At 38.7% G+C, this 25,740-nt stretch overlaps 1 protein-coding gene across 3 annotated transcripts in view; it reads right to left on the bottom strand.

Annotated features, from left to right (window-relative positions):
• The window catches only part of edil3a (EGF-like repeats and discoidin I-like domains 3a), a 216,978-nt gene that overhangs the window by 18,130 nt on the left and 173,108 nt on the right, over window positions 1-25,740 (bottom strand). The window lies entirely within an intron of this gene.

Here is a 25,740-nt window from a genome sequence, read left to right as displayed (position 1 = left end):
AGAGGTCTAAATGCATTTGGATGATTTAGGTCATATTATTGAATTGTGATCACGAAAGGTTTGAATTACACCACAAAACAAAAGGAGAAAGCAGCTCACTTGTACAGGGAGAAATTCAGATACTATTGGTTAATAAACAAGAGCCTTGTTGCGAACAAATAGACCAAACTGTCCAAAGTCATGAAGTTGTGGTTCACCGTTGTCAATAGTGTAGCAATGTATGAAGTACTCCTAACACACACACAAAAAAAAATAACTTTTAAACCAAGTGGATTTCTTTTCGTTAACATGATGAATCATTGTGTGAACTTAAACTGTTGCAAAATCAGCATGGGGAAATCATTAGCCCTCACATGAAATTACAGTTTGTGTGGATTCTGCCATGAAAAAAATAAATAAATAAATAATAAAAAAATAAATGTGACCACATATTAAGGTCACTCATAAACATTGACAGACTCCATTTATATATTTACATATTGCAAAAAAAAAAAAAAAACTTTACATGGATTATTGCTTTACAAACCAGAACAAGCAAGGCAAAGCCATTAATTAAATGTAAAAGCTCCATCTGATGGCATGATAGAGGAAATAAAAACATTAGAAGGAACCTCCTTTCGAGTTTAGGAGTCTGCTGCTACCAACACAAAAACTAGTTTTCTCAGTGGAATAAATGCTCCTTTTAACAGTGCAACAATGAAACACTATGGGGTGTGTTTTATATTTGTTAAATGTATATATTATTTACACTGGCAGTCTATATTGCCCCTCTCCTTGGCTCATATAGGTTGTGGTTATAGTATCTACTACTCTACAACATTGCATTATTGTTGCATTTACTGTTGCATGGCTCATGTTAAGTTTCTCCACCAAGGTCACTTGAGAAACTGTTTCTTTTATTACTCTATAACAGAAACAACAATGAACCTTCACTTGACTTTTTTTATAATTTTTTTTTATATTATTACACTCAGTCAACACACATATCTATGGGCATAAGACCTGCTTAGACAAATACCTTGTTCCCTAAATGTGGGAACAAAAAACAAAAAACAAAAAACTGTTACTTACGTTTGCATATTACAACATATGTGACATTTCCAAGGTAATTGCAATGATAACAGGATAGCGAGTGAGTGGCCTGGAATGAATGGAAGTGCTTGAGACACCTGCATGTCCTTGATTTGACACAGAAGCTTGAACCTAAATGGCTAATCTTACTCAGACCAATGAATCAAGCCAGTCCATCTGAACAAAGGAGGACCTTGACGTTGAGGCAGTAATTGCAGTTATGTGTAAACGTGAGGACACACCATTTTTTCTTCAATGTCAGCAAATTAATACAGGTGCATAGGCTTGTGAACAGTTTTAAATTATATATACAGTCTTGGACAAAAGTTTTGGCAGTGACATAAATTTTGTGCTTTGCAAGGTCGATTATTTTTCAACATGTTTCTATTGTATATTGAAAAACAATGATAAGCATTTCATAAGTTTTAAAGGCTTTTATTGGAGAAAAAAAATAAAAAATAAAAAAAATTATATATATATATATATATATATACATATATCTTCTTGATACTTGAATACTCTTCTTCATAACCTCTGTAATTCACTCTGGCATGCTGGATATTAGCTTCTGGACTATGATGGCAATCCATCCTTGCCTTATTAGTTCTCGGAATTGATCACAATTTGTGGGCTCACCTTTTAGGAGTGACCACAGGTTTACTATGCAATTGAGATCCCGGAAGTTGCCTAGCCACGGATTCAAAATTTCAATGTAATGATCTTCGAGCCACTTCTTTATCACCCTTGCTTTGTGACATGGTGCTCCATCATGCTGGAAAATGCATGGATCATCACCAAATGAAGTTTTTCTTGGAGAGAAGTGGCTTCTTTGGTGCTTCTTCACGAATGCCCACAGGAAATGAGAGATCCAAATGTAGTGTTTTAATGGGTTAATCCAAAATCAATCCAAAAACAGACAAGAGGTCATAACCATAAAATCAGTCCAAAAACAAGAACAAGACAAACACAATGGAACACGAGAAAGCTGCGTGACGGAAAACAAGGACTCCATGAAACAGAATGAGACAGGCTGGTTTATATGGACAGGTGAAAACGGTGAAAGTGAAGAAAGCTGAGTGCAATAACAGGTGTGAAACAGTGATGAATGGGACAAAGGCTTGTGGGAAATGTAGTGCCTGCAGTGGGGTGACAATGGGGAAGTGAGAACACTAGTGGACACCAAAGGAAACACAGGCCAGACACTGTGACATTACTTCCCCCCCTCTAAGGAGCAGCTACCAGATGCTCCACCGAACACAAGAACAGAACAAGGAACACAGAGACCAGGAGGGAGGTGGACTGGTGGAGGATAAGGGGGAGGGACAGAGGCCCAGGTCCATAGAGGGAAACAGAGACAGGAAAAGAAAAAAAACAACAACCACAAGGAGACCAAGAGGGAGGTGGACCGGCGGAGAACCAGGGGGAGGGACGGAGGGCCATGTCCATAGAGGGAAACAGACAGGAAAAAAAAAAACACAAGGAGACCAGGAGGGAAGTGGACCGGCGGAGGACCATGTCCATAGAGGGAAACAGAGAAAAACGGAAGTTCGGCTGAGACGTTACAAGGCTCTGTAAGTTCCGCAGAGATGTGAAGAGGCTCTGGTAGTTCAGCAGTGGCGCTGGGCCGGCGGCCATCTTGTGCTGTGGCGCTGGGTCAGCAACCACCTTGTGCTGTGGTGCTGGGCTGGCGGCCACCTTGTGCAGTGGCGTTGGGCTGGTGGCCATCTTGTGCAGTGGCGCTGGGCTGACAGCCATCTTGCACAGTGGCGCTGGGCCGGTGGCCATCTTGGGCAGTGGCTCTGGCCTGGCGGTCACCTGGTGTTGTGGTGCTGGGCTGGCGACCACCTTGTGCAGTGGTGCTGAGTTGATGACCACCTTGTGCAGTGGCGCTGGGCTGGCGGTCCTCCTGTCTGGAGACAGGAGTCGGCCATCTCACCCGGAGAGACAGGAGTGGCTAGGGAGTCCCACTGAGACCGATGTTGTAGGTACATGGTGAACCCCCAAAAATCCAGGATCTCCAGCTTCATCTCCCACTCAGGCACAGGGTTATCCAAACAAGCATTAAAAATGTCTTTAAGTGCCTCATCATTGTATCCCAATCCTACCACCAGGGTCCAGAATACTAGCGCAAAACAACCCACCTCACTCCCCTCTTGACGGAGGGCGATCAAATTTAGGAACCTCACCCTCCGCTCCTCCATGCTGGCTGGGGAACGGACACGAAATCCCACACTGCTGGATCTGGGGATTGATGGAGTCCTTCTGTCACGAATGCCCACAGGAAACGAGAGATCCAAATGCAGTGTTTTAATGGGGTAATCCAAAATCAATCCAAAAACAGGCAAGAGGTCATAACCATAAAAATCAGTCCAAAAACAAGAACATGAAAAACACAAGGGAACACGAGAAAGCCGGGTGACGGAAAACAAGGACTCCATGTAACAGAATGAGACAGGCTGGTTTATATGGACAGGTGAAAACGATGAAAGTGGAGACAGCTGAGTGCAATAACAGGTGTGCAATTAACAGTGATGAATGGGACAAAGGCTTGTGGGAAATGTAGTTCCTGCAGTGGGGTGACTATGGGGAAGTGAGACCACTAGTGGACAACAAGGGAAACACAGACCAGACACTGTGACACCTTCTAGACACCAGGCAGTTGTACAAAAGTCTTGACCTCACTGTGCATGCAGATGCTCTTACACCAACCTGCTGCCATTCCTGAGCAAGCTCTGCACTGCTGGTGAGACGATTTCGTAGCTGACTCCTCAGGAGGAGATGGTCCTGGCAATTGCTGGAGACTCTGGGACATCCTGAAGACTTCTTCACTACAGTCGAAACTCTCTCCGGTAGTGATGTTTGATTCTTGAACAAATCATTATTTTGAGCCCGTACTCAGGAAATAACCGGTCAAGCTGGTTCACAAATCGAACTGAATCGAACTTTAGTTTTTGGGTTGATGACGCAGGATGCACAGCTGAGGTAGCTTGTCCAACTCAAAAAGAACTGAATGAGCTGGTTCAACCAAATGTTGTAGTTTGCAGAGGATTACTGTGGACTCAACATGAACCAAATGAGCCGTGGTAAAGTTGGCAGAGAATTACCAAAGATTTTGATGAGTTAGCTGATGTCACGATACTGTGCAAGCCTGAGACGCCTACTGGAAATATGCTTATTATGACTGTTATTAATTTAAATTTGATTAAAACCTGCAAAAACCTTTCTGTCGAGTGATGTAAATAAATTTAACTATAGTTTAATGTGCATGCATATTATTTTTTAAAGTTGCTTAAGCGAAATCAAGAAGTTTATAAAAGGTTCATTCATTCTTTATAATGTAGACATCAATGCATCAATGTCTGTAATGTGTGCTGTAGATGTGAAACTTTTAGGAATCTTATTCAAGTTAGGCTAGTCAATATTGATATCCGTGAATGTATCTGTGACCACAAACACCAGTAACTTAAGTGAATTAAATGGTAATCATCAGCAATATGCTGTGTTGTTTCAATATGTGTTGACACAAATGACTCTTGAATTTGAATTTTTCATTGATAAAACATTGCACTGAGGTGTTAGAAAAGAAATGCGTAGAGACGTTATAGCTTGATGATGTCAGGAACCAATGAATCTGATGAGCCAATCTGTCTGAAAAGAACCAGTTCACGGAAATGAATCGGACTTTGCATCACTAGTCTCTGATAAATGGTTCTTTCAGGTGCAATATTATTTGTAGCAATTTCCTTGCATTGTGAGGCCATTTTGATGCAAAGCGATGATGGCTGCATGTGTTTCTTTGGAGGTAACCTTTGCTAACATGAACACAATGATTGGAAGTGCTTCCTCCTTTTATAGCAATCAGTTTGCTCTTATAATCTAATAAGTATGGTAGTGATTAACCTGACTAGTACTCATTCACACTTTCACGTGTGCTGCTGATATGACTAGTCAATTAATGTTAGATTTTTTTTTAGATAATTTTGTGTCATGATCAAAACCCAATCAAGTGAAATTTGTTTTTGTGAAAAGTAAATTTTTTGGCCAATGAAGCTTTTAGCAATTATTTAAAATGCATCTGCTCACTCATTATGAATGTGAATGAAACAATGTAAATGAACACAACAGCAGATTAAGCAGCAAACTTTGCAAAACACAACATTTATGTCACTGCCAAAACTTTTGGCCATGATTGTATATATATTTAAAATAAAAATAAAAACTTACACAGGAATTCCCAATAATGAATTTCACTCACCGATAGTGCTGTATATTTGCACATGCAGTCTGCATTGTTTTACTGCTCAATTCACTAAAGAAATTATGCAGATCAGGTAATGCCGTAAATTCGCTCAAATCACCTAAATCGGCTTTTTAAAATGCCAAAAGTATGCTTGACTACACCATGCAAGACATATGCCTGGCTATAATGCTGTTCTTTATTATTTAGTGAGCCAATTCCACTATTTCCATGATTTGTATACAGCCCAGTGTAAGGTTAACCAGCCACATAGCACTGACTTTTGTAAGTAAGGCTCGATCTATAAGCCCAATTAACATAAAAAGGTGTGTTTATGTTGAAAAGAATGACAATAACTAAAAGAGCAAAAAGTGTGTGGTTAAACGGCACACGGTTATTGAATAAATGTGTTTTTGTGCTAGAATACACCTCTCATAAGTGTTGAAAATGTTTATCGCATTCACCCCTGTGATTAACCTTCACACACACAGTGGTTCTGTAGTCATTCAGGCAAGACTAAATTAAGTTACCAAAAATTTGGCTGTTATTTATTTACATTATTTTTCCTCAGGCAGATCTAGATTTAGGAAACAACTTCCACAGTCCTGATGTATTTTATTGTCCCTTCATTCATATTTCAACACCCGCAAGCAAACTTATTCATCTGGCACATACTGTGCAAGCTTTGCATAGCATAACCAGTTTACAGAGAAATACAGCTTATTGTGAAATGCTGGCACATTATAGAAATCAAATTAAACAGACTTCATACGGACACACCATTGAGATATTAGGGTCTCTGTGGCTGGACTAAATTAGTGCTATAATAAAAACCCCTTTGATTTACATTTCCCTGAACACTCTGAACCACTTCCATGCCAACTGGAAAGGCACACATGAGGTGTAAAGACATTAGGTATGTCTGATTCACAAGAACACATAACATCCAATCAAACAGACAGCAGTCCCTGTACTGTGCACACAACAACTGAGATGTACTCAAGCCATATGAATAAGCAGAAACACCAGACAGATGGTTACCTTTTATTTAATTTAATTGTTTTCCAACATCATAATTTTGAGTGTTGAATGCAGGTAACAAACAACGAAGCTGATGTTGTATTCATTCAATGTTCTTATTTCTCTCCACTTTTTCCCCTCTCTAAAATGTTGCCCACTAGTTATGCACAAAAAAAAAGGTTTGATGTCAGTCAATGTTTGTCCAATTTGTATGAAATGCGGTATGTATCTTTTACATTTTCTTCTACAAAACAAACAAATAAATGAATGCATTTTATTCATTAAACTGTTTATGGGGGGCTAATTGTAAATACCTTTACAAAACTTGGTTCAGAAGGACATTAAGACACTGATCAAATCAAGGATGCCATTTATTTCTGATGCTAGGGGGTGCTAAAACTATATTTGCCATTCTCCACCAAAACAACTGTATTTCAGCAAACACAGAATCTGATTTTTCACTTTAGCCAATTTTTGTACAAGCTGATTGGACCCTGATGTTTGCCTCTTGTGGCTTTTTGGCCCTGGAATGAACAAAGAAAGTAATTGTTGGATATTAAATGTTTTTGAACACAAAGTACGGTCAGTTCCAGCATTTTTCCCTATGGTCCCCTTCATAGGAATCAAATAGAGGTCCCCTTCATAGGAATCAAAACAAGGTAGCCTACATTAGAAGAGATTTTAGAAATTCATGGTCAGGCGCACTTATAGCATTGCTTAAAGCATAGCACTGTCATATATCAAGGGCTTTACAGCTAGTTAGCAAATCTGTTTTTAAGAGAGCACAAAAGCATTAGAAAATCCTGAACTGAATGAGCAACTGCCACTGATATGAAAGCGAAAACAAATATCTTACTACAGATATGTACAGACCTATTTGATCTGGCACTAGTTTCATTCAGAAATGTTACGATTTCATCACTGACTCTGTGTCATCTATTTTGGATAAAAGCATATATAAAAACAGATCTAATAAGAGTACAACAAAAGCTCACACTCAAAAGTGAGTGTGAGCCCCTCAAAACATACAAGCAATTTAGTCTCTCGTGTGAATATTTCATTGCTTCACTCAGTTCCTTCAAGCCTGAGTCATTCTTCATCTGTACAGATTTGCACTTAAATCACTTCTTTTCATCCCATTACATTAATTAGTTCCACTGCTTAACAAACTGCATACAAATCAGACCTGGAAAATGGAAAACCTCCGGTTGAGAGAAAATAAAAAAGAGAGAAAGAGAGAGGTTAAAGGAGGAAAAAGAGAAAGACACAACATTTCACGAATAAAAGCATCTCCAATTCATAGCATGCGTCCAGATTTGAACAGACCTGACAGCTTCTCAATTCAGAGTGTGCTTGCTCTGCATGCATAATTCACACCACCAAACCTCATCTAAGAGTTTGACATACAAAAAAAAAAAAAAATTCCTTTTATTTTCCCACAGAAAAAAAACACCTTTGTGAAAATAACTGTGCATTCAATCAAGTAAGAGCTCCTTTTTAAACAAAGCATGTATTTTGGTGAACATCTGCATGTGAGTGGAATGTGACTTATTATTAAGGCTTCCACCACTGCATTCATCCACTCTAAAATGGCTATAGATCATTAAAAAAATTACTCCCTGGAGGAAATCAATTTCTTTAGCCATCCATGCTTCAAATCCAGTTAAGAACTAAGGACATTCTTAAGGTGACAAATGCAGCTTCCAGAAAAGAATAGTTTTTGCTCGTCTGTGAAAAGACAAGACAGAAGCTTAGATATTTATCAGGTCATGTGCTGATCATTCCATTGTTGTGTTGTCACAAAGCATGGGAAAGCACTGATGCAGATTTCCTTTCAATTACTTAAAAGATCCACGGATAAAACTGCAACTGTGGAGTTTAAAAATGGGAAGGTTAATGTTACAAATGTCAAAGTATTTAGCCAAATTTCTAAAAGTGCCACTGATAATTGTTAAATGTTGTCAAAAGACTCTTTTTATATGCAAATTCAGCTGAATTCAGAATATTCTAGATTCATCAATTTGCTTACTTTACAACAATTTTTCAATTCATTTTGAACAGAACATAAAATGTTCTGTTAATTTATTTTGAATATTTATGCACTAACAGTCTAGAGAATAAAGCCTCTAGCTATAAGATAATTTCCAGCCATTTCCAAAAGGTGGGAAATACACTGGGGTTAGTAAATAAGACCCTCAGCCTATTATACACACAGGTGAAGTGCACAGCAACTCAGTGATAATCCTTTTAAAGCAGATAGATGCAATGATTTGAGAATGTTAAGTGAATTGCAGTGTTAAATGCATCTCCTCTGTTCCTGAAGTAACACCATTTATCGACTAATCGAATTTAGGCTGACACTCAGGGAAATCAACTCAAATTGGGTGAAGTGAAAGTTTCATTGGCCTTCATCTAACAGAGGGTCTGTGGTTTGGATTAGAAGCACTCCTAAATTAGATTAGTTAATTTTGAGATCATTTGCAAATACTGAGTTAACATTTACATTCTTTCAGTTCTGGAGGAGAGAGGGGAGAATGTCCCCAAAAAACGTAAACAGCCTCCCACATACTTGATGTTCATTGAAAACACTCAGCAGATTTTCTTCTATGCTACAGTTCAGCAGGTTTAGTTCAAACCAAGACTTGATCAGCATTGCTCCAGTGATTCCATGGTATAGAAATCGAGAAAAGAACAGATAATAAAAAAACGTGAAACCAAGAAAATTGAGGATGAAGACAAAAGCCACTCATTGTCTTGGAATAAAGTATAATGGGACTCATTCACTAACCATGCACAATGCATTATGCACAAACATTATAACAAAAACACTATGACAAAATGTTTGTACTAAAAGATACTACAAATGTTATATACTGTATATATATATATACAGTGCCCTCCACTAATATTGATACCCTTGGTAAATATGAGCAAAGGTGGCTGTGATAATATGGAGCCCTGCACTTCATGCAAGAAAAAAATGTATAAATAGTGCGCACGATTTACTAATTTGTTCCCTCGATGTAGTACAATGTGCACACAATTACCATTTGGCTCCCTCGATTTGCTAAATCATCTGCAAAATTTACTAATGCATTCTCTCGATTTATAAATCATGTACACGATTTAGAAAATTGAGGGAATGAATTACTAAATCATGCGGACAATTTATAAATCGAGGGAACAAAATAGTAAATCATGTGCACGATTTAGCCTACTTTTTTTCTCTATGCCAAGTAAATATAAATCTGCATATTATATTATACATACCATATTATGAGATCTCTGTGTGGAGACCTGGCTGCTGTTAGACTCCTTGTGCAAGCAAAAATATCGCTGCATTACTACAATTAATGGCAAAAATTATGTTTGGAAATGTAAACTGATAAACTGATATTCGTGAAACCATTTTTTTGTTGGTGAAAATACTAGTGGCCTAAGACATTTGCACAGTACTATGTATATATATATATATATATATATATATATATATATATATATATGTGTGTGTGTGTGTGTGTGTGTGTGTGTGTGTGTGTATGTATGTATGTATGTGTATATATATATGTATATATATATATATATAGTTCTGTGAAAATGTCTATACTGTTTAATGTAACAGTATTCAATGTTCAAATGTTTAAACTGAGAAAGTTTACAATTTTATGCACAAAATGAGCTCGTTTCAATTTTGATTTCTGCTACAGGTCTCAAAATAGTTGGGATGGGGCATGTTTACCATGGTGTAGCATCTCCTTTTCTTTTCAAAACAGTTTGAAGACGTCTGGGCATTGAGGCTATGAGTTGCTGGAGTTTTGCTGTTGGAATTTGGTCCCATTCTTGCCTTATATAGATTTCTAGCTGCTGAAGAGTTCGTGGTCGTCTTTGACGTATTTTTCGTTTAATGATGCGCCAAATGTTCTCTATAGGTGAAAGATCTGGACTGCAGGCAGGCCAGGTTAGCACCCGGACTCTTCTACAACGAAGCCATGCTGTTGTTATAGCTGCAGTATGTGGTTTTGCATTGTCCTGCTGAAATAAACAAGGCCTTCCCTGAAATAGACGTTGTTTGGAGGGAAGCATATGTTGCTCTAAAACCTTTATATACCTTTCAGCATTCACAGAGCCTTCCAAAACATGCAAGCTGCCCATACCGTATGCACTTATGCACCCCCATACCATCAGAGATGCTGGCTTTTGAACTGAACGCTGATAACATGCTGGAAGGTCTCCCTCCTCTTTAGCCCGGAGGACACGGCGTCCGTGATTTCCAACAAGAGTGTCAAATTTGGACTTGTCTGACCATAAAACACTATTCCACTTTGAAATAGTCCATTTTAAATGAGCCTTGGCCCACAGGACACGACGGCGCTTCTGGACCATGTTCACATATGGCTTCCTTTTTGCATGATAGAGCTTTAGTTGGCATCTGCTGATGGCACGGCGGATTGTGTTTACCGACAGTGGTTTCTGAAAGTATTCCTGGGCCCATTTAGTAATGTCATTGACACAATCATGCCGATGAGTGATGCAGTGTCGTCTGAGAGCCCGAAGACCACGGGCATCCAATAAAGGTCTCCGGCCTTGTCCCTTACGCACAGAGATTTCTCCAGTTTCTCTGAATCTTTTGATGATGTTATGCACTGTAGTTAATGAGATTTGCAAAGCCTTTGCAATTTGACGTTGAGGAACATTGTTTTTAAAGTTTTCCACAATTTTTTTACGCAGTCTTTCACAGATTGGAGAGCCTCTGCCCATCTTTACTTCTGAGAGACTCTGCTTCTCTAAGACAAAGCTTTTATAGCTAATCATGTTACAGACCTGATATCAATTAACTTAATTAATCACTAGATGTTCTCCCAGTTGAATCTTTTCAAAACTGCTTGCTTTTTTAGCCATTTGTTGCCCCCGTGCCAACTTTTTTGAGACCTGTAGCAGGCATTAAATTTTAAATGAGCTAATTAAGTGGATAAAAGTGTAAAATTTCTCAGTTTAAACATTTGCTACGTTATCTATGTTCTATTGTGAATAAAATATTGGCTCATGTGATTTGAAATTCCTTTAGTTTTCATTTTATTAAAATTAAAAAAAAAAACGTCCCAACTTTCGGGTTGTACAAACATTTTGTTATAATGTCCTGTGTATATAAATAATCTGCAGAAATTAGTGAATGAAACCCAGTGTTCTTTTATTTCACCCAGGACCCTGTGCTTGCCCACCACTCCCCTGCTCTAGTTGCTTCCCTGGTGAGCACCTCAGCACCATCTGCCTACAAAAAGCCTTCGATGCATCTGAAAATGTTCCTGCCCTTCACCTTCTCACACATGCACACATCATATAAAAAAAGAAAGTACATTTTCATGGCACGTGAACATACACATCTGTTGTCTTCTCATTCTTTATGCAAACAACTTGACAGGACAACAGTAGTGTAAGAGGTGATGAGAACAATATTTAATGTCAGAATACTTCCTAGCGCAGTTTAATATGCAAAAAACACCACAAATAATGTACCTGTAGTTTGACTTCTGCAAAGAGTGTTCAGTGTGGTTCTGTAGTGTTGGAATGATCTTAATTAAAATATATATATATTGCTATTGTGACTGCCTATTTATCTCAGCATTGGCATAATGGGCACCAATTTAGAACATTTTATTTTATTTTTAAAAATTTATTTTCATTTGAATTTATTAATTTGCAATTGGATTTGGAATACTAGTGCCACATGCATTGTTAACAATGTGATAATGACCAGGGGCAATGCACAATTATTCACAAATATTTGGTCACAGAATGTTGTGACTGACAATTTAGAATCAACCATGAAAAAGTATATAATTTATGCATGTAGATTACATAACAAAAAACTAAAGGAAATGTGTAAAAGTACATTGCTTTTTATTGTGAAATAAAGGCTTATTTCCCCAAAGCTCAATTGGGATTCAACTCATTGAGGGAGCTCTGTTTCCTCAGTTCCGTTTCATTTACGTGCTGGATTGGAACCAAGAATCATGACAATCCTTTTTTTTTTTTTGCCTGTTCAATAATTGTATTGGAATCCTGAAGACTTTGTTTCCAACTCACAATTAGTTCAGTGAGACAACATGGCTTCAGGTAGTGTTTCTATTGATTCCTTTACAAGGCTGGATAATAAGACAAATAACATCACAAAGCTATTCCATTCAGCATGAAGCGATGAATGTCAACCAGCCATACTTATGAATTTAGCTTGAGGGAGAACAAAAAAATAATGTGTGTGTAAAAAATAAAGCGTATACACTACAAGAATGCCACTTACTAACATATTTTAGAAATTTTGGTGTGCCAGAATATATTTGTGGACTGTTTTGATCCCATGAATGGTAAATCCCAGGCCATATTGTAGATCTTTCTTTCCATGAGCACTGACGGCTGCTTGTTGAGCTTCATTTTTCATGTGTGACATTTAATCAAAACAGCAGTAGCCCCAGCCTTTATTTAGCTAGTCATCATTACTGCTCTAGGAGACAATTACAATTCCTCTCAACTTCTGTCATGTCGGTTCCCTCATTTTTCCAAGGCAGCAGTTTTCTCAGATATGTTGTTTTGGGCGGTGACACATTCCAATTTTGAAGTGTGTACATAATAAACAACTTCGACAGAGCAGAAATTTAATCAACACACAAGTAGCGGCTTTGAGCTTTGGACATGACAAGATACACTGTTGCTGTTGACTAAGGGAACCCATATTCATCGGCAGAAGCATCCACCAGGTTACATACCAAAACAGGCCTCCAAACACAGAGCAATTATACCAGACCTTCTGATTAACACAAACACATGCTTCTGTTTGCAGAGAGCCTGACATTAATCAAGGCAATGCCGCTGAGTACGAATCAATCTTGCATTACTCCTAATTACTGTCCCACGCCCGGGCTCCTCCACTTGAGCAATTTGTACAAGCGTAGACAGATCACTACTCTCTTTAAATTGGCTTCACATCTATGTGTTGTCAGTAAAACAGTTTGCCATTTATGGGCATTTCTTTGCCAGTTTGGCTTACAATGTATTTACACTGCAATGTACAAATTCTGGTCAGTGCCACTGACTGCGCTACAACACATTTGTTTTTGGGTGAGTCTGTAGCGAGAGTGTTTCACACATGTATGAGTACAATTTGATAAAACAGATATAAGCTTGTAATTTGCGAAAGCATATGCAATTCATATAAAGTACAAATGAAGAGTTCAGATGCAAAAGCCTCTAAGGGCCATCTTAAATTTTAATCTAAAATTAGGATTTTTATCAAGCTCCTATGCTTAGGTTGAGTCATTTTACTTTAATGGCAATGTGCAGGTCCTTTACCAAGCTATTAAGGTGAAATAACTGAACATAAATATAGTAGCCTGATAAAAATCCTAATTTTAGATTAAAATTTCAGATGGCATTTAGAGGCTTTTGCATCTGAACTCTTCAAATATATATATATATATATATATATACATATATATTTCAATAAAACTGCTCACTACCTGCTTCTCATAGCGATTGGCTGCCAACTAGTATTTTTTACTTTACATTTGGATAAAGTTGGGCAGTTTTCAACTTTTGGATGCTATTGGCCTCCTTCTGTGCTTCCTTGATCATAATTCACCATGTGCGATTGAAGCTTGGCTTCCACAGATATTCAGTGAAAATGCCTGCTCTACTGTGCTAAATTCATTGCATTGCAAAACACACCATCAGGGACTTTCTGTTTCATCCAAGACAACTGTAATATTGCCTAAAGTTTAACACACAACACACAAACACACAAAAACCTGAATGCAAGAGATCGTTACTGAGAATGATCAAAATCTTACAGCTGCAGTCTGTAAATTTTGCCTCTTTGTCGCCATCTCTGTTTAAAAACATGGGATTGCAGCTCTGTGCGGAATGCGTGGGATGTGCTCCAGCGCGGATGAGTTTAATGTTCTGAGGAGTATGTGTGTATGGAAAACAGTCACTGCTCCAGTGTGGATATTTACTATACTACGTGATCACAGATTCTAGCCTACGTCTTGGAATATATGACCCAAATAAGAATTTTCACCATATATTGTCATCTGAACAAGTAAAAAAACAAGTCTGCCAGGTTTGGTATGACCAACTTAGGGAAAAAAAGCATTACAGATACAATGCTGATTAAGTGTAATGATCTTTAGCGCATATCACATCAAACTGTGCAAATTATTATTATTGTTAAACTTTTTTTCTCAAATTCTTAATGTTAACAACACTAGAATTGCGTGACTATGTGTATAGTGTGTATCAGCGTGTGTTTTCAGTTTCTGTACAGTCTCTAATTGCCATACAATTTAAATTTCATATTAAGAAATTCTTTAAACCCCAAAAGCAAATTATGCTCCCTCCGTACTTGTTGTCTTTAAAATACAGATCTATCTGTAATCAGAAGCACATTTAAAACTGGAATATAATTTAATTTAATTTAATTCACGTCCCACTAAACACTGGACGTCGGACAGACATGCAGATGTAATGACACAGTGCCATGCTCGAATTTCCCACGAAAACCTACCTGTACCACTCAAATGACAAAACATTATTATAAGCGTACCATTGTGAAACGGGCTAAAGTAAAGTGACAGTTTTGAACAGTGGCTGGTCATGTACTTGCTCATATATTGATTTGATTTTGGATCATTTTTAACCAAAAAAAAAAAAAAAGTAGTAAAAGTACCCCTTCCTGCGCCCAAAACCAGTCATCTGTGGATGATAGTCTTAAACAAGGACTGGTGTACATTGTCCTGCTCCACTTCACAGATGCTGAGTGAAAGGGGAGTTTTATAATGGTGGGACACATTTATGACATTTATTTACCAGGAAGAACAGCTCGTTCCGCACGTCATACGTCATTGCGCTATTTCTACATCACAGGGCATGAGCAGTACTTTCCATTTTCTGTTTTCAATCCGATCAAGTGTTTACATGTCCTCTTTCTCGGATCACAAAAGGAATAAACCACCCCTTACAATCTGATCAAAATTTTAGTCAGATCTGGCCAATTCAATCCGACTGACATGTTTACATGTGACTTTTTAATTCTGATTGTGCTTCAAGTCCTATTACGATCGGATAAGTAGGGTCCATGTAAACGCAGCTACCGTGTACAATGAAAGATTATAAGATGGCTGTGAATGATTTGCCATTTGCTCATTAAAGATCAGTAAATTAAGACCCTTACAGGCATCTCACCAAGATAAGTGGTCTTATTCAACCTAAAAAGGTTTTCTTTAATGACATCTACAGTGATTTATGCAAAGGGCGACTGGGATTTGTGCGATTTATGCACTGGGAGATGTATTAAATAGCAAGTCCACTGCTGTTTCACTGCTGCATTGTAATAAGAACCTTATTCAGCCAGAGCACTTGTTAATCAGATAACATGGCATCTTTAGAAGTTCTCCTATAGTAGCTGGCTGGAGATGATCTTAACTGAATGTAGAGCAACATGCATATTTATCAAGGCACAGGAGATAATTAACAGACAAAACACATGCCTATCTGATTAAAAAGAGTGTCAGAACCTGCAAATAGCTTTATTAATGAGATACTCGAGCTGAGATTACATGGAGTGAGAAACCGGTCTTCAGGAGGTGATTTTTTTTTTCATCTCTGTCTTAACAGTTTGAAGGGTATATGTCATGTGATGTAAAGTAACTATGACATGATTAGCAAAATAAACCACAAAACAATATTGCATTTTCACAGTTAAACAAAGCAATCATCATAGTTCTTAAGCAAACATTATTTACTGTACATCTTCCACCAAAATGTAATGTAATGTGTGAACCACTACAAATGATTCAGCTGTGAACAGTGTTTGAAATGTTATTGGTAAACATCATGTGCTAGAAAAAGCCAGTAAAACACTGCATTTATTAAATATAACGTCTCAGTTACGTATGTAACCCTCGTTCCCTGAAGGAGGGAATGGAGACGTTATGTCAGTGACTGACGAAATAGGGGATCTCGCTAGACAGACAAATCGCCTTTGAGTGTTAACAAAACGAGCCAATGAATATTGGCGTGTGAGATTTGCATCGCGCACCTCGCCCCACAGCGTGGGTATAAAAGGAGCGCGTGCGGTCGCACAAACAGTTTTTCGCTGAGGAGCCGAGACGATGTGCCCCGGCCATGCAGCAGTGGTACAGCAACTGTGGCGACGGAACGTAACGTCTCCGTTCCCTCTTTCTGGGAATGAGGGTTACATACGGAACCGAGACGTTCCCTTTCAGTCAGTCACCTCAACGTTACGTCAGTGACTGATGAAATCGGGGATCCATATGGAATACGCCACTATTGCTGACCACCTCCAGTGCCCTGCGAAAGCCAGCAAGTCCCCCCACACCAGTTGGGGCGAAAGACAGGACAGGGCTTAGGCAGAGGAACCCGCACTGCTGATCCGTACAGTGAAAATTGGATAACACTGGGAAAGCGTACCCAAGTAGGGGGACGCTGCGGAACCACATCCTTTGCATAGGAGGTAACATGTGGAATTACACATATGGAGTGGCCGTGGGGCAGTGCTACATATGGAAGTCCCTGCGGTAGACTCAGGCCACCTGGGGTGAGATCACTACACAGCAGAGATGGCAGAGAGACCTCTGCCAGGGAAAGACACGGGCTCACCATGAGGGAAGCCGTACCATGGAAGAATACACATGTGGGATCACCCCAAAAGGGAGAATTACTACACACGGGCACCTAGCACAGCATGAGGGCTGACCTTGGGCATACACACGAGTGCTGGACCTGGTGTCTGGCACTCCGCCACGCCTGACTGCCGAGGGTGTGGGAGGAACTTCAACATGGGAATGGCGCAGCAAGCGTGATTGACACCGAGTCGGTCCAGCATTACAGGCCATCTGAGGCGAGTACGTGAGAGGACACAGGCTCTACACGGAGATTATAGAATCTTGCAAACTTAGTTGTCTGCTATCGAGGAGCCCCGTGCAAAAGCCCAGGAGGAAGCCACAGCTCTTGTAGAGTGTGCTCTCACTCCAAGGTGGCACAGTAAGCGACGGGCCTGATATGCTAAGACTATAGCCTTTACTATCTAGTGGGCAAGTCTTTGTTTGTAGACAGCCTTTCCCTTCTGCTGTCCTCCCAAGCAGACAAAGAGCTGGTCTGAGGTACTGAAGCTCTGCGTGCAGTCCACGTAAATGTGCAGAGCACGAACGGGACAGAGCAAAGCGAAGGCTGGCTTGCAAGTTCACCACCTGATCCCTGAAGGGCGTGGTGGGAACTTTGGGCATGTATCCGGGCCGGGGTCTCAGGACAACATGAGAGTTAGCCGGCCTGAATTCGAGGCACGTATCATCGACCGAAAACGCCTGCAGGTCCCCAACCCTTTTGACCAAAGCCAATACAGTGAGGAGTGCTGTCTTCAGCGACAGAATCTTAAACTCTACTGACTGCAGAGGCTCGAAGGGCTCCTGCTTCAGGGCCGTCAGGACCAAGGGGAGATTCCAAGAGGGTACCAGATGAGGGCGCAGAGGGTTCAGCCTCCTTGCCCCCCTAAGGAACCTGATGACCAGGTCATGCTTCCCAATGGACTTGCCATATACTGCATCGTGATGTGCGGCCATATCGGCAATATGCACTTTGAGAGTGGAGGGAGACAGCCTTCACTCCAGCCCATCTTGCAGAAAGGAGAGCACAACCGCGATCGGGCTTCTACTGGGGTCTTCCCGGCAGGAAGAACACCAATCGATGAACAGGTTCCACTTTAGCGCATAGGCGTACCTAGTTTGGGCGCTCTAGATAAAGTGATGGTTTTTACTACTGATAGAGGTAAACAACGCTGAAAAAAAGGCAGCAGCACTGGCAACCCCTGCTGACTCACTGTAACACCAACACTTGTCGATAGGCTTGTCTTGACAACACTCTGCTCAAGAAGCTGAAGGCTCGGCTCCGAAGCGAAAAGCTGTTTGTGCGACCGCATGCGCTCCTTTTATACCCGCGCTGCAGGGCGGGGTGTGCGATGCAAATTTCTCACGCCAATATTCATTGGCTTGTTTTGTTAACAATCGAAGACGATTCGTCTCTCTAGCGAGATCCCTGATCTTGTCAGTAACTGACGTAACATTGACGTGAGAGAACAAATAATTGTTTATCAAATTTCATGTATTTTAAAACTAGCTGCATTAAAAAAGAAAAAATCTTAAACTGAAGCATCCATCATATGGTGTAATCAAATAATTATGAGCCATTTTCAGCAAACTGTTAACTTATATGCCACACCAGATTAAACAAGGTCCTCTGCCAGATGTGACATCGTTATTTTAGTTAAATTAAATGCCAAACCGAAATGTTCTGAGCATTTAAAATACATATGTGCCAACCACTAACACAACTAACATTAAAATTATAATACTCACTTGAACATGCTCCACTTGAACTCAATTTGTTTGCAATACGTCTAAAGTCTTTTAAATAATAAAAAAGAGCTAACATGGCTCTTGCATGTGGCTTTTTCAGTGATTTTTATAGTAACTCTTACTGCACTAGCAAGGTCAGCATAACATTTCACATATGCTTGCACTGCTGCAGTGATTCTGTAATCCAAGTGTACTCTGGCAGGCTTTCTGTGTTATGCGGTTAGCCTGTTAATGTGCATAATTAACTAATAAGCTACTGCCAGCTGGAACCAAACATATTCACTCTTTGCTTCAGAAGATTTCACCAACTCATCTTCAAGCATCTTCCAAAAGGTCTCATCTCTGCCACTGTGAAGGTTGCTTCTGCATTCCAGAGCACCGTGTTTGAGAATCTGTCTGATCAGTCTAAAAAGTTAATATTACAGTAATGCAATTTAAATTCAGAACAAATGAAAAGCACTCAAACACTTCTAGGATGAAGGAGACTTATCAAAATGACAACGAGGACTAAGTGTCTAAACGAGCAATTTAAATTAAGTCCATTATACTATACCCATGAAAAAAGTTCCTAGTTTCTGATTAAATAATCTAACAAATCCAGAAAAGTCTGTTTTTGGGTTAATATTTATGTCCTGCACTCTCATAACCTCACGGACAGCAAATATCAAGCAGAGCAAAAAACCTGCTCACTTAAAATACAGTGACTTTGTATCTAATACTAAAACACCGCCTGTGGCAGAAACAGGGGGAGAGACCAGCCAGTGCACAGAACAATCCAACAGGTTGGTCAACTGCCAGGAAGAAAATGGGAAAGCTAAAAGGTTTGTAATTTTCAAACAAGGTGGAGGTACATTAAATTCCCTGATTAAGAGATTAAGGAGGGAATTAACTAAGAATAAATTATGCCCGCTGATTACTGTGTTTATTTGCACATGCAGACTGTGCTGTTCTGGCAGCCAATTTCCTAAAGGAATTATGTAAATCAGGTATTCTTAATAACAAAATGTGTGCTGTGCAGAGTTTGCACAGTGAAATTTCCCCTTCTAACATGCCAGTTTTGAGTGCGTGGCTGTAAAGGATGCAGCAGACTAATGCAATTTGCTATACTTTACTCTGACTGAACAGCATCACACCTCCACTGTGGTCCAAACATATGAATCAACTCTTTAAAATGACAGAACTGCAGCTGACGACAAATGTCAGAAAAAGAGTTAAGACACCGCAGTCATGTGCAGAGCGTGTGTAAGGTTGGGCAAGGCTTAGGCTTGTAACACTTAAAATGAAATATACCATTCTTCATGTGTTCAATACTTTTTCCCCATTCCATTTTATTACACATAACTTAAATTCTGGACTTATTTGTTTTGTTTTCTTTGTATGTATGGATTACTTGGGTTGTTACCGACATCTGGCACCTTCATAAATGTATTATATATATTTATAAGTGTTCAATACATATTTTACCTACTGTAATATTACAGCTTAAAGTAAATTTTCTATTTAAATATTTTAAAGTCACTTATTCCTGTGATAGCAAAAGTTAATTTTCAGCAGTCTTAACTCCAGTCTTCAGTGTCACATGATCCTTCAGAAACATAATATGCTGATTTGCTACTCAATAAATATGTCTTATTATCCACTTCAGCTGTTATTTTGATTTTTTGAGAATTAGGCATATGCAATATTGGACCCACCGGTGGGTCCCCATAGTTGATGTGGTTATTACCAATGTTGAAAACAGCTGCTTAATGTTTTTAGTGAACCCTAACTTTGAATGGTACAGTATCTAACAATGTCTCCTATATTGTAATAATCTGATGAAATTAACATGTAAGAATTCATCTAAAAAGACCCCAGGCCAAATGAAATAAAGTCAAATTCTTGTGAGGCTGCAGTAAAAAGAAACATGTGTTAAAAAGACATGTGACCTCTAACAAAACTTACATGACATTAACATATTCCTACCTGACTTAAAATTAACTAAGTTATTTTTGCAATATGTCTGTGAAGTGACACTTTTGAGCTATAATTAACATATGAAGTCATGCTACTTTCACATCTATTTTAGTATGAAGTCTTTCTACTGAAAAGAAAGACCCCTCTAGAGGGAAATGATAAATGTGGTCTTAATAATAAGAAGAGCTTGTGACAGAGATAACAGGTCATTGAAGGTTATAAATCCATTTAAATAGAGGCCCCTAAATCTAATCCTGAGAGACTGATAGCTGGGCTACCATGACTAAATAAATAAAGTCATAAACAGATAAAAAAAGATTTAATCAATAGTTTTATATTGTGTCATTATTGTGGATTTGATTATAATAATGGTCAACCATATATGTACACCAATCTTGTACCATTATCTTTTCAAAATTCTGTTCCAATTTGTCTGAGCCTAAAATCAGATGCTGAAATGTTATTCATTTTGGAGCCATGTGTTGTTTCAAGACATACTAAAACATGTTTTGAAATGTCTATATGGAGAAAATAAAAAGAAAATATTCCTCCCAGAACCCAGGCTGCTGGAAAAGTGAATCGTCTCGGTTGTGCTCTATCATATTGCTTGTCAAGGCTTTGCAGAAAGATTTTTGTACTCAATTCAGAAATTTTCCACGGACCCCCTGGCTATCTGAGACGGATCCCGTTTGGAGAAATGCTGACTTAGATAAAAGTTCCAATAAATTCTAGTCCTCATCTTTACTGAGGAAAACCACTGCTAAGATTACTCAAACTGTCCATGCATATAGTCCGTAATGAGCAGACTTAAGATCCATAATGAATGTAGTGGTCTTTCACATGGCTGCCTGATGAAGTCTAAAAATTCTCTCTGTCAGACTGAGGTCACATATCTGTTTGAGTAGTGGCGAATCTGTTTTTTTTTTTTTTTTAATTTTTGGGAGAAAAGCCATAGACCCAGAAAGGCTAAACAGATACAGGGGAAGGAGGATGGGCATCTCCTCGCTGTCTCTTGGTCAACTCACCATGTTTGGAAGTAAACAACAAAATGTCTTTTTGGTGTGGAGTATGTCCAAACAGAGGAAAAAGAGCTGACTTTCAGTGTATTTGAAAGGCTAGAATGTAATTGGTTCATTCAAACAGCTCCAAAACCTGTCAAAGGGATTTATATGCATTTTGATGTGAGTGGTTTGTTTGACCTTAGAAGCCCCTGGAAACGCAGCTTTTTTTTTTTTTTTTTTTTTTTGATTGGCTAATGGAGGGAAACTTTGCGACAGATGATAATGTTGTTTGTGACTCCCGTCTGTTTTTTAGTTCACTGAAACAAACTGCCTGGCAATATAAGAATTTATTTGCATCAAGTTCCTTAGCCAGTCTAATGCAAATTAACTTTTCACTTGGAGTCTTAGTCAATATTAATGTGTGCTTGCGGCATGTAACGTGTCTGCTTCACTGAACATGTCAGCATACAGAGACCAAACCGTTTAACCGACTGAAAGAACCAAGATCATTAAAAAAGTTCCAAATAAAAGGCTGCGAGTAACAGCAGCTTTCTTTTCACTAAAATCAATGGACATACAAATAAATGACTCCCAATCGAAACGTGCACTTAAAAGCAACTGAGACACTGATAACCTGATGATTTTGATGCTGTTTGACTGAGCACATCACTGGCAGATCCTTGAGATGTGCTCCATTTGGTCAAAACGTCTCCGACATTACTGCAGTTTGTGAAGCAATTCTTGCTTCTGCAGCACTGCAATTGTCTTGATTAATTAGAATACTTAATTTGTCATTAAGCTTGATTAATTCCATTAATCTATTAAGCCTGAAGTCATTCTGTGATGCCACTGGTATTGATTATTCTATTGGGACAACCACTGCAGAAGCTCACAGTTCACCATGGCAACTAACGTTTGAAATGTGTCTCACATTTGCTCAATTTTTCTGATTGCACTGGAGCATTTATTCAGTAATCTCAGGATATGAATCACTTTTAACACTTCATGAGCTAGAAAATTATTCCGATATGATGCATTATGAACAACAGTTCATGTCCCTTGAAAAAATGGCACAGCCTACTTATTACAGAGCTGTCTATCAAATATAACAAGATAAATTATATAAAAAAGGAGTGTGTGGGGGGGGGGTGCTGCTAGTACGTAATAATGTTAAGTGTTGTGTTTGAGTTTTGAAGAACAACTCAACTGTGACCCAGTGGAAACAGAATCTGCTATTTTGAATGAGGAAATTATATTTGAAATGAAGCAATTATCAAACAACAAGGCCCCTGGGTTTGACTGTATCCAAGCAGAATTGCTGAGGCCAATTCCTCCTGCAGCCATTGAAGTAATCTGCCAAAAGGTCTGGGAAACAAGGAAGTGGCTAAAAGATTGGAAAAGGTCAGTTTTTATACCAATGCAAAAGAGAGGTGATACAAAAAATTTTAGTAACTAACACTCAAAATCGTTTTCATATTATTCTGCAACGCCTTCTCCCAATCTCAGAGACACAACTACCTGATTTGCAGGCTGGTTTCTGCTGAGGTCGTGGCACACGTGACCACATAGCAAATTTGCGGTGGATCATTAAAAATAACAATGAATTTCAAAAAGGTATCTATATGTGTTTAATTGACTACAGTAAGGTCTTTGATTGTGTTTTTGCTAGTTTCAGCCTGACGCAGTTCTCATTTTCATGTCCTGCGCCACATTCTTTAAAAATAGCAAATTCATTTGCAGCCATTTGTGCGCCCATGGTCATGCTGGTCTAAAAAAGAAGTGTGTTCAGGTGAATTGTTGGTGCATTGCTATTTTGATGAACTGAAAATAGACTGCACCATAGACCAACTCAAAACTGGTCTAAAGTCTGGCACAATATTTTTTCTTTGTTATTTAAAGAGTGCATTAGAAATATGAGCCTACAGAGACAGAGCCATAATCTGAAAACCATGCCCACCAGGGAGGAAAAACAAACCAATGCTCTCCATTGACTTTCTATTGTGGAAAGCTGCTTCCGTCTCATTTCTGACTTATAACAAAAACAGAACAATGGTTAAAAGCTGCTATGTGTACAGTAAGGTGTACAGATGACATCACTGAATTCAATGATGAACTGCCTTTAACCATCATTTTGCATTATTGACACACTGTTTTCCTAATGAATGTTGTTCAGTTGCTTTGACGCAATGTATTTTGTTTAAAGCGCTATATAAATTAAGGTGACTTGACTTGACTACAGTAAACAAACTAATAAACCCATAACTACATTTTAATAAACTGTTGACCCAAAAAACAAGCGTTTAGGACAGAGAGTAGAGTGCAAAGTAGTGCGTTTAGTAGAGTGCAAAGTATCATTTTACTCTGAGAACTGCGCCCACTGGATGAGATATACTGTATTAAGAATAGGGCTGGTAATTTAACGTGATAATCAGTTGAATTAATTATGGAGAAAAATAACACGTAAAAATTATTAATGCATTTAACGCACTTGCCCCGCCCCAGACCTACGTGGATCATCTACCATTTCATAAAGTCGACTGATGACTACTATGTGGCAGCTTACTGCGTGATGGAGCGTAGAGAATATCCCTAAAATTCAAGATATGGGGCAAAATGCCCCTGTTTGCAATTTTGTCTCATATTTACTGTACATCAAAATCACATAGTTGATAAATATCGCACAAGCTGTAGGCTAAGTGCAATATCACACAAGTGCAAATGTGATACTCATCTTATACAACAGTTTATTAAGAAGTTAATATTGTGTTATTTTAGACACAATGTTGTCTGTTTTGCTCAATTTTGCAAACCAAAATATAAAGACAAAACAGAACTGTTCATCCCCGAGCAACACACAGCGGCATTTAACTTCTTAATCCACATTTTGAATGAACTGGGTGAACCATTTGGCACATTGAACCACTGGCCATAGTCGCGTTGGATTTGAAGTGGCGCTGCACAGACCCATCGGTGTATGACGTCAAAGTACCGCGAGAGAGATTCAAAAGCACAAGTAGCCATATGCTCTCTAAAGCTCTTGCGGTTCTTTGATGTCACACACCGGTCGTTCTGATGGTGATGACCCGCTTCAAGTCGAACAGGCCTAATGATTCAATGAACCATTCATAAAGAACCCTTCACTTCACTCCTGAATGAATCAGCCATTTGAAAGAATCAAATGAATGAATAAATGACTCGATTACTTAATCATTAAGACATTTACCATCACCTTCTGGCACATATACTTTATTATTTACAGCATCATTTCATTAAATAAATAATTTTATATTTTCATAGTAATTATAATAAAATTAAGAAAATAAATTATTGAAGTTATAGTTCACCCAACCAAAAATTACAATTCTTTCATCATTTACTCACATGGTCCAAAAGAGTATATGTAATGAATTTGATCAAACAAAATATTTCTTGATGAACCTACTTTTTGTAATCTCTGTTTGATGCTTTGCACAACAATGACTTTAAATTATATTTTCAGAGTAATTTCTAAAAATATGATGTGCGATTAATTAGATTAATCACCACATCATGTTATTAATTAGATTAAACATTTAAATCGCTTACCAGCCCTAATTAAGAAACCAAATTTTATTGTTCCATGTCAGTGCCTCTTTTCCTAACCGTCCTTTTGTTTGAAAATTATCCAACTGAATGGCCCAACATGAAATACCCCGACATCTAGAAATATTTGTCTCCTAAACACTCGTTTTTGGGGGGGTCGACAGCTTATAAAAACGTAGTTCTGTTTTTGTTTTTTTTTTAGTTTGTTTACTGTACACCTTGTCGCATAGCAGCTTTGAGGCATTGCTCTGTTTTTTTTTTTTTTTTTTGTTTAGAGTCAGAAATGACAAGGAGGCAGCTGCCCACAATAGAAAGTCAAAGGAGAGCGTTGGATTGTTTTCTCCCCATTGTGGGCGTGGCCTAGATGCACTCTGTCACTAGTACAGGCTGGTGCACAATGCGCATACACTCTGCTTATAACACACACCAGGACGCGCAGCAGCACACAAAT

The sequence above is a fragment of the Carassius carassius genome, chromosome 5 (genome assembly GCF_963082965.1).
Source record: "Carassius carassius chromosome 5, fCarCar2.1, whole genome shotgun sequence".
Lineage (NCBI taxonomy): Eukaryota > Metazoa > Chordata > Actinopteri > Cypriniformes > Cyprinidae > Carassius > Carassius carassius.
This window is presented reverse-complemented; position numbering and strand designations above follow the sequence as displayed.